This window comes from Elephantulus edwardii, unplaced genomic scaffold (genome assembly GCF_000299155.1).
Source record: "Elephantulus edwardii isolate Elephantulus edwardi_28Jun2011 unplaced genomic scaffold, EleEdw1.0 scaffold00542, whole genome shotgun sequence".
NCBI lineage: Eukaryota > Metazoa > Chordata > Mammalia > Macroscelidea > Macroscelididae > Elephantulus > Elephantulus edwardii.
This window is the reverse complement of record NW_006400292.1, coordinates 85668-96974: the sequence shown is the minus strand read 5'-3', so window position 1 is coordinate 96974 and position 11307 is coordinate 85668. Positions and strand designations below refer to the sequence as shown.

The following is an 11307-nucleotide window of genomic DNA, read 5'->3' as shown; positions in this document are numbered from 1 at the left end:
ACAGACACAGACACAGACACAGACACAGACACAGATACAGATACAGATACAGATACAGATACAGATACAGATACAGATATAGATACAGATACAGATACAGATATAGAGATATACTGCATTGGGAAAATCTACTGTCATGGACCTCTTCAGAGTCCTAAAAAACAATGATGTCAGTCTAGACACAAAAGTGCATCCAGTCTAAGCCATGATCTTCTCAATTACTTGTTATGCTTCAGAGAGTCAGACAATGACTAAGGATGACAGAAGAATAGATGCCTTCAAGTTGTAGTGCTGGAGAAGAGTCTTGAACGTACCATTGACTGTCAAGAAAACCAATCAGTCTGTCTTGGAGAGGGTGAAACCAAGTCTCTCCTTGGAGGCTAGGATTTTGAAGCTCTGTCTCACTTACTTTGTGGCCAGGACAGATCGGTCCTTGGAGAAGGGCATCATGCTTGGAAGGGTGGACAGACAGCACAGGAGAGGATGACCCCGAGGATACATTCATACAGTAACTGGAGCAATGGGGATTGGTGTGCTGAAGTTATTGAGACTGGCTTAGGACAGGGAATGGTTCAGAGCTCCTGTACTTAGGGTTGCTATACATCACAGGCAACTTAATCGAACATAGCAATAATAATCTACTATGACAGGTTTGGAAGCAGATATGGCATCCACTTCCTAAATAATATGCCTCTGGTAACTCTATGAACTTTGATAAATGTCCTTACTCTCCTTTGCTCCTGATCTTGCTCTCAATTGTTATTGTTATATGCCCTCAAGTCAGAACCTACTCATAGATGACCCTCCAGCAGGATTTCAGAGGTAGTATGTTGAATGGAAAGAGATTGCTCACATTCTTCCCGTAAAGCAGCTGGTGGATTCAAACTATGCACCTTTGGGTTGGCACCTAGGGCATGGAGAGGGAGGCAGGCCAGGCGGTCTCATACTCACTTTACTGTGAAATTCTTTCCTCCAATACCCTGACTTCCTGCATCAAAAACACGCACCACCTTGAGGCCTTTGCTGTAGGGCTAAAGTGAAGGCCTGAGCCATTAGAGTAGTCCGACTCGACATATTACCTAAATCTTGTGTGGCCAACACCTAGTCATCTATGGTACTATCTCTTGAACCTCAACATGCTTTCTGGCACTCCTGAGTCCATACCATGTGCCTTATGAATTCATTTTGTGCTGCTACACGGGCCACTTTCCTAGTGATACTCTCCTCTACCCTCTCCACAAAGTCTGTGAAAGGTTCTTTGGCGTTTAGTTTTAAAGTTGACAGTTCTTCTTCTTCCTTTTCTGTATGCATCCTATCCCAGGCTTTGATACCACATAACCTGACCTGCATGAAATATTGTGGAGGGCCCAGCACCTGCTGTGCTGCTGAGCCAAAAGCAGGGCCTTCACCTATTAAGGACCCAGCTGTCAGCTGTATCCCAGCAGCATTGTTCCTGTTTCCTTGTTGGTTACACTCATCCCTGTATAGAGCCATCCACTGAACATAGAGAGACCCCAGGAGGACTGCCCTCATCATATCTTTTGAATCTTGAGGGGTGTTTAAGCTAAGGCTTAGAGAATTGAACTGTGCCTTTGCCCACAGAGATTGGGCTTCATCATCTCTAACAGCAGTCCTAAGTTCTTTTAGCTCTTTTCCAGCATATAGGTACCATTGTAAAGGGCATTCAGGTGTGGAATACACATTAACAGGATACACCTGCACCTCAGAGCGCCACTCGGCATCCCACTGGTCACACAACACCTTAGCCCAAAATTTTCTCATTTCTTCACTGACTTCTCTATATTGTCCCCACCTGCTTTCCTTGTTTTCCCCATTCCCCTGGAGACTAGAGCAGGGAAGGGGTGGCACAGAGGGGAGAGTCACCATCTTTGGTACATTTAAAGACCTTACTCCCAACTCCTTACTGAGCTCTTTAATCATCATTATTAGATCCTCTGCCATAGCAATTTTTTGACACTGAAGTATGTTTTACTAATAAAGAATGTTGATCGGAACATACAAATTTAAATTTAAAAAATGACTTAAGCTTGACAATAACACTAAAACAGAGTGGACAATTTTATTCACAATATTTGAGAGTTTCTAGAATAGTTAATTAATATTTCCTTTATTTAGTCCTCCTCTCCCTCCCATTGTATGGCTCATTCCTCTCTGTCTGTTAAAGTGACAACCATGGATACCCTGTCTCAATGTTGTCTGAAGTCTCACTTGTCTGAAAGGCTTTGGTTGACTACTACCAATATCTACAGAAGAGCTGGATGGAGGGTCCTGGCTGGTAGAAGGAAGATCCGATTCATCAGATGCCTGAGCAGGTTCTTCTTGCTAGCTATCAATTTCTAGGCCTGCCTCTGAACTAATACCTTCAGATTCTGCCTCAACAAATACTTCCTTTCCGTCATCACCTGCTGCGGTTTCATTTGTTGTGTATAACGTGCCAGTGGATGTTACCATTGGGACAGACTAAGAGGCATGCTCTGAAGCATCAGAAGTGGCACTCTCAGTCAACACAGTCACTGGGGCTGCAACTTCTAGAGGAGTTGTGGGAACACTTTGACCACCAGACTCTTCTTCATGAGCTAAAAATAGGGCTGTTTCATGCATTCCTAAACCTCCTTGAGAAGCAAGCTGGCCAAGGTCAGAGTGACTAGAACTAGTTTGTGGCATATCTTCAGGTGGCCCAAAGTGGAATCTTGGAACACCAGAAACTTGTGGGGAATGGGTTGCTTCAGCAAACCCATTAGTACAATTAGGCACCACAAGAGCTGGGGTACTTGGAACTGTTCTATCTTCATCATCAAAACATGCTGCTGCATGCCACCTATTCCTGGAGTCAACTGAAGCCCACGATTGCCTCCTGGTCATTTGAATTATCTGAACTAGTGGTCCCAATTCTTGAGGTGAAGCATGAATGGTCAGTCATGGGGAAAATGGATGTGGTAGACGTCTTCGTGACTGAGGTGCCCGAGGAGTCTGTCTTTCTGATGCTGACGATGGCTGCTGCTCTCTAGGAATCTCTTGGGGAAAGGATGACTTTGCAGTACCTGTATTCCCTTCACCACTATTCTGTGAATCAGCAGCTCTCTGATTACTTTCAGTTCCACCCATACTTTCTTCTCTTTCTGTACCAGGATCAGTCCCATCACCAACCTCAGCATCATCAGCTTTATATCCATCATTGCCATCAGCACTACCAGTTCCCTCATTACTGTCTTCACCCTCATCTTCCATTCCTGTGTCATCTTCATCATCATCATCATCATCATCTTCCTCCTCATAATCCTCATGTTCTCTGTCATTTTCACATCATCTTCTTCATTATCACTGTCAATAACAATGACATTATCTCCTTTACCTTGACCATCTTGGGAAGAAGTTGTTGGCTGATCTGACTGAAGGGGTCCAAGATCTATTTGAAGGGACTGCGAGGTTTCCTCAATGTCTTTCATAGGAGTGTAATACCCTTGGGTGACACCTTCTCCAAAAGAATCTTGTGAATCCTGGTTGTATACTTGAGTCTCTACCTCTCCATCAGTACTTTCCTCTGCCATAACTTCTTCCTCAGTTCCTATGGGTGTAATACTTTTCAATTTCTTTAGAACAGGCATTTCCACTGTATCATCAGATACTTAGTCTGATGCTTCTATGTTGCTATCTTCTTCTTCTTCTTCATGTGTACGCTTTGGCAAAGAAGAACTTGGAGTAGCTGAAACAGTGTCAAACACAGCAGTGGAAGTAGAAGGACATTCAATTCGTGAACTCTGAACAACCTCTACTATGTTTGGGGATAGTTCTTGATTTGCAGGTTCAATCTGAGAATGACTCTGTTGAGTGGGTTGCACAAAAACTGTTGCCTGTGTTTTCTGCTGAACAGTTAAAATAGGTTGAGAGAGAGAAGGCTGGATATTAGGACGAGTCGAACAAACACATCCACTTGTGCTTCCAAAAACAGGAACATGTTCCACAGGTCCTTCTGACTCCATAGCTTCTTGTGATTCCACTTGTGTAGTGGGCATTACTGTAGCTGTTGGAGTGGTAGTGGGGTTTGCAGGTGTAACCATTGGGTGGATACTAGCCCTTGTTTCCAGCCATAGCTGCAGCTGTAACTTTAATTGGAGTAGACACAACAGAAGTTGGCTTAATATTGACTGTTGGTGGCTCTGATGTGCTAGCAATTCCTCTTTTACAAGAAGCTGGAGGGAGTTGTTTTCAATGTGATCTGCCTTATTAGTAGACTCTTGAGGCTCATCTCTTTGCTTCAGGTGTCTCTCTTGATGCTACCTGAGTTCTCTTTCCAAGCAACTAATTCGACCTTCACACTGGGACTTAAGAGCAGTCATATGTACGTCCAATTCATCTATCTGCTCATCTAAGGCTCCATTCCTTTGTATAAGCTCCTCATTTTCTTTAGTTAGCTGGTCTTTTACTGCAGCTAAGTGTGCAATTTTTTATTTTGCTGCTACAATAGCCTTTCTTGTTTTTTCTTCCTTTTCAGTTATTTCCTGTCTGAGTTGTTCCTCCTGTGTGGTTCAATCCTAAAGATCCTGACGAAGATGTGAGAGTTCAGACTGTAGCTGCACAGTCTGATCTTGAAGATTTCTTGCTTCCATCTCTTTTTCAGATAACGTCTTTTGAAGATTCTCTGCTCGATATTCCAGTGACTTTGACTTTGTTTCTGCTTGGCTAATAGCTTCTTTGAGCTCCTGAATTTCCTGAACATGTTGGTCTTGATGGTCTCTGGGAGACTGAGCTGAGGTCTCCATTACTTTATCCTGTTGTGCTTTAAGTTCTTCATATTGAGTCTTGTATCTACGTCCAATTTTCTTGACTTGTGTAATAGTTTTTACTTTTTTTGATATCAACAATTTTGGCATCCAAGTCCTTCTGGATGTTTTCCTTTTCAGTTGTTATTTTATTTAAATATTCCCTTAGGCTAAGGATTAAGTTCTGGTTGGTTGTTGCCATAGCATTTTACAAACAGCTGATGGTGCATTTCTTCTAATAGTGCCAGCGCAGTCTTTATCAAAACTAGTTCTGACTGTTCATCTTTTCAGTATATCATTTGCCAGAGAGGGAGCGCCACATCCTCTTAGCTACTTCCTACTGGAAAAGGGCATTGTAAGTTCCAGGGCAAAAATCATCTCTCAATACTCGAAAGGGTCCCACTTTTGCACACTAAAGATGTAAGCAGCAGCAACCCAAGGGGCAATAAAAATAAAGCTCGACACTGCATAAGTTTGATCCCTGTACTTTCTAATAGGGACATTAAACACTTTGCCCAATGACCTTCCAAATTGCTTGCCATTCTCCAAATTGCTTGTCTAATTTCTCAAATTGCTTGCCGAGTTTTCTGAATTGAGATAGTTAACAGTTTTTGTTTACTTGGTTCCACAGTCAACACTTCTGATAACAGCAGCCAGGAAATCAGGAGATGAATTGCATTGGGAAAGTCAGCTGTGAGGGACCTCTCAAGAGTACTGAAGACCAACGATGTCAGGCTGGAGACTAAGGTGCACCTGATCCAGACTATAGTCTTTGTAATTGCGTGCTATGCATTGAAGAGTTGGACAGTGAATAATAGGGATGATAGAAAGAGAACTGATGCCTTTGAGTTGTGGTTCTGGAGAAGAGTGTTGGATATACCATGGATTGCTATGAGAACAAACAGGTTTGTCCTGGAGAGGGTGAAGCCAGAATGTTCCCTGGAGTCAAGGATTCTGAATCTTCGTCTGACACACTTTGGGCATGTTGCAAGGAGGGACTGGTCCTTGGAGAGGGACATCATGTTTGGCAGAGTGGAGGGACGGGGCAGGAGAGGAAGACCCTCGATGAGATGGATCATTTCTGTGAGTGGAGTGCTGGGAATGAATGTGTTTGAGACAGCGGGGTTGACACAGGATAGAACTACTTTTAGGGCTCTTGTACATAGAGTCGCTATGAGTCGCAAACGACTCGATGGCACATAGCAACAACAACAACAACAAGGCAAGAAAGCACTTGCCCGCGTCAGGTTCCTCGCTCCCTGACAGAGGCAAGCGCAGAAAGAAGAGAGAAGAAGAAAGAACAGGATAGATTTTTCCCTTGTCTTTTGCTGAGGCAAGGGGTACTTACCCAAAGACCTCGCCCAGGCCTTTTCTCTTCCACCTGTGTCAAGCTTTTTAAGCCTACCAAGGCCCCCCAGAATTACACCAGGACTCTGAAACTACGCAAGGGCACATCAGACTCCAAAGCTTGGGTCTTGCCCAATGGAAGTGAGCACGGAAAGATGTGCTCACCCAATACCTGACATGAGTGAGCACAAAGGGTACTCACTGGAAAACTTGGAGGGACTGAGCACAGAGGGTACTCAACCAATACTACATCAGGTCTGTCCCTGTTCTGGGTGCCATATGTCGCTGTCAGAACACTGGCAACCTAACAGCGACAACCTGATGGGAGTAAACACAACCGAGAAGCCACTCTGGGAGAGGAGCAGAGAGTCAATCCAGCTCAACTTTATTAGGATAAGCACTGCACTTTTATACACAGGAAGACAGGATAGGCTGCGCTTACAGATGTGGGACATGTGGATTGGTTAGGAGAACCTCAACCTCATGCGGGTCACTCCCGGCTCAAAAGATGCGGCAGCCGTCTTCCCAGGTGGCGAGCTTTCTCGAACTGGTACAGCCAAACACAGAGGAGCTTTCTCTACCTCGTATTAAAGGCCGTTGGGAGGCTTGCACCTGTCTGGAGCTCAGGCGACCCATCCTGGCCAGAGGCTTTCCCTTCCTACCCAACATTCCGCAGCAGACCTGAAGGCAGGCAAACTTTTAGCTCAGCAGAACTTTGAGTTTGGTGTGTGAGTTCGTGTGAGGGAACCAGGAAGAAGACAGTGGACGTGACCAGGTATTGTGTACCATTACATTGTAGACAACTCCCTTAACTTCTGGGTGGAGCTCACAAAAATCTGAAGGGCTGGTCTGAGAGATCAGGCAGCTTAATGGTGAGGTGCCCTTTTGCCACAAGACTTCTTCAAACTATAATAAATACTTAGCACAAATCCACTCAGACCATTCTATTTGCTAATTGCCTAACAAAGTCCCTCATGGATTACACAGTCAGTATTAGGATGGTATAGTCACAAGATAAGTCAATATACATATTTCACATCATGCCAACTCATGGGTACATCATTTTGCTGAATACTGACTGATGTGGAATTCCTTCATGTCCAGACTCGAAATGCTACCTGAGAATTTGACCATCAGAAGATGTCAGACTTCACCCTACAGAATGTCCCTGTGACATTTTTCAAGGTAGAATCATACAACAAGTTTCCACTTAGGCTGCACATGAGCCAGCCCCAATCTTTTACTGTGGTCTGAGATGAAGTTCTATTTTGTAGACCATTTACTGTGAGGATCAGAAAGGGCTCCCAATAACTTTTGGTGTCAGGGGACACCTCAACATAACAGTAGACACCTCTTCCAAGTGTTTCCTTTTTGTGTAATGGGGATTCCTGTTTCACTTGGCTGAGTGGCATTCCAAACGAAGAGCTCCATGACTCCCTCCCAGAAGAACATCAAGGACCTGGAGGCAACCAAGGCTTTGTCCCAGCAGAACCTGTGCTGGATGCTTAGGAGTGCTAATGGAACTAAGAGAATAGTCAGTGTGTGTAGTCACATTTTGCTTGTGATCACCTTGGAGTCCAGAAATATTAGTCAGGCCTTATGAAAGTCTGAGGGGACCAGGTCTGAGAGGTCAGGCAGCTTTGTGGTGAGATGTTTCTTTTTGAAAGAATTCCTTCAAACCACAATGATAGTTAACTAAAAGTTATTACTTGTGTTACTGGCAAGGCAAAATGATGAACTTGTGATGTTAGCATCAATGTTACAACATTTTTTTACATTTTTACCCAAGATGTGTGTGATAGATACTGAATGTCTCCAGTAACTTGGCTGAAAGAGATAATTATGTATGCTTGCTCTTTTTCAAGTCTTAAGTGTTTTCCTTTTCTTTCAATTGCATGTGTTACAGAGATGATAAAAGCTGGAATCTGAATTAGCAAGAAATCAAAACACATATTTTTTCATTCAGATTTTTGAAGTCCATAAGTATTGATAAGCTGTGTCATATAACTCTTTCCTATATAAAACATATAAACACATTTCAGAAATCAATGTATCTCTTTTTTTACATTGAAACACATGCATTGAGGACCAAGCCACATTTGAAAATATTGTCTTTTACCAACTGTACTTTAATAGTCACATCAAATTTTCCAAAGCACACAGTGACAGAGGAGTTTGACATTTTTCATAAACAAGACAATTATTGCTCTCACTAGTCTTGCACATTGAGCAAAGTGTACTACTACTACTGTTAGTAACAAGGCACATTGTTCAATTTATCACCATAACATCAATGATAAAACATTATTTATGTTGTTACTGAAATGTCTGTGTGACAAACACAAGAATATCCCTCTTTGTTGAGTGGAAGAAATAACAATGTGTTGTAGGTCCTGTGCAAGCAATATAATATTTTCTTACTGGTCTAATTACATTGCATTTCAGAGTTGCAAAATCCTTGAAGCCACAACTTTCAAGGAAAGTAAACCAAAGACTCGATCATTCAGATTTTTAAGGTCCTACAAACATGGAGGGAATACACAAAACACTGTATCAGAAAGAACGGATTAAATTTTAGGTAGTATACTATGAACAGGAACCAATGGTGATGAAGGAGTGAGTGGGAACTGCACTGAAGGCATTGGCAGAAGTAAGGTCCCAGGAATGAATGGGATACCAATTCACTTTTTAAATTGACAGATGCAGCCTTACATGTAGTCATCAGTCTAAGCCAGGAAATCTTGAGGACAATTGTCTGACCAAAGGATTAGAAGAGGTCCATATTTGTTCCAATTCTCAAGAAAGATGATCCAATGGAATGTGGAAACTATGGAGTAATATCATTAATATCACGTGGAAGCAAAATATTATTGAAGATCATTCAAAAACAGCTAGAAGAGGACATAGATGGGGAACTTCCAGAAGTTCAAGCAGGATTCAGAAGAGACCATGGCACCAGGGCTATCACTGACGATGCCAGATGTATCCTAACTGAAAGTAAAGAATAAAGGAAGAATGTCAATGTGTACTTTATTGACTATGCAAAGCTATTTGACTGTGTGGACCCTAACAAGTTTTAGCTGAAATGGAAAAGAATGGGAATCCCAGGGCACTTAATTGTACTAATGTGAAATCTATACCTAGACTAGGAGGCTTTTGTGCAAACAGAGCAGGGGAACACTGCATGGTTTAAAATTGGGAAGGGAGTGTGTCAGGGTTTTATTCTTTCTCCATACTTATTCAATCTGCACACTAAGCAAATTATCTGAGAAGCTGTATTCTATGAAGAGGAGCATGGCATCAGGATTGGAAAGAGACTCATCTGTAACTTGTGTTATGCAGATAACACAACCTTGCTTTCTGAAAGTGAGGAGGAATTGAACCACTTGTGGCAGAAGATCAAGGAATGCAGCCTTTTGTATAGATTGCATCTCAATGTCAAGACAACAAAGATTAGTACCACTGAACCAAGCGGCAACCTCATAATGAATGGAGAGGAGATTGAAACGGTCAACAGATTCATCATGCTTGGATCAACAATTATCAACCTTTGAATAAGGAGATGTGTTACACTGGGAAAATCTGCGGTCAGGGACATCTCCAAATTCGTGAGGAGTAGTAATGCTGTCAGTTTGAGGACCAAAGTATATTTTATTCAGGCCATGATCTCTGTGATCACTTGTTGTGCATCTGAGAGCTGGACAATGAATAAGGATGACAGAAAAAGAATTGACACCTATGAGATGTGGTGTTGGAGAGGAGCGCTGAACTTTGCATGGACAGCCACGAGAACAAACAGAAATACTTTGGAGAGGATGTAGCTGGAGGGCTCTTTGGAGGCAAGAATGATAAGGCTTCATCTCTCATACTTTGGATGTGTTGCTAGGAGGGACTATTCCTTGTAGAAGACATGATGCTGGGAAGTATGGAGATCTAGCAAAAGATAGGAAGACGCACAAACAGGTGGATTGACACAGTGAATGGCAAAATCGGCTCTTGTGTGTCAGAAAGTGTGAGTATGGCACAGGATAGAGCAGGTTTCAGATCTTTTGTTGATAGGATCACCAATAAGTCATACTCTTCTTGACAACACCAAACAACGGCATGATTGTGAGAAGCTTTGCAGAACTCTCATTTTTTAATAAACATCATTACAAGATATATTTCAGAAAACAATGTATGCATTATTGCATGGAAACAGTTGTATTAAAGATCAAACTACTTTCAACAATATACTCTTTCTTAAAAAGAAAATATTTTGTGATTTTAACAAACATTTATAGAAAAGTTATATTTTCAAACATTTATTGTTGCACATTTTATCCCTCTTTCTCCCTTCCCTCTCCCCATGTTGACTTTTTTTTACTAGTTTATTTATAAAATTTGAATACAAAGTTTTCTAGAACTGATCCTTCCAATTTCCCTCACCCATCAAATTGTACAACTCCGCCCTTCTCCCTACACATCCTCATCCTTCTGCATCCACCTCCCTTCGGTCCTTAGACTCCTTCTACAATAATGGTTTTATATAATATCTGTCCTTGTTGGACTGAGTTAGTTCACTCAGCATTATGCTCTCCAGTCCCTCCCAAGTTAGGTAATAATTTACAAAATCATTGCTCCTGTATGCTTCATAGAATTCCATTGTGTGAATGTACCCTAATTTCTCAATCCATCCATTTGTCGTTGGATGTTTTGACAATGTTTCCATGTTTTTGCAATGTTTCCATGTTTTTGCAATGGAACAATGCTGCTATGAACATTGGTGTACAAATCTCACATCATACACAAAAATCAGCTCAAGGTGGATTAGAGACCTTAGAGTAAAACCTAGAACTCTAAAGATCATAAGAGACAAACTGGGATCAAGCTTAGAAGTGCTAGGCAAGGTATAAAGATACTTCCAAATACAGCCAGAAATGCAAAATCTGAAGAGGATAAAACTGATGAATGGGATGTGTGTGTGTGTGTGTGTGTGTGTGTGTGTGTGTGTTCAAATCCGATCTGACAGGAGGTACAGGAGGAGATTGTCCCTTCTTCTCCAGAAGAGCATTTGGTGCATGCAAATGTGAATGAATGAGACCTTCTAAAGATTAAATCCATGTGTGCATCAACAACTTTTTCCAACAGAGTGAAATGAAAACTTACGAATTGGGAACAAACATTTGATAATACCATC

The 11307-nt window shown here is 42.0% G+C and overlaps 1 pseudogene; it reads right to left on the bottom strand.

Moving 5' to 3' along the window:
* Nucleotides 1–2112: 2112 nt before the first annotated feature.
* LOC102873384 lies at nucleotides 2113–4983 on the bottom strand (annotated as a pseudogene).
* Between the last annotated feature and the right edge of the window lie 6324 nt (nucleotides 4984–11307).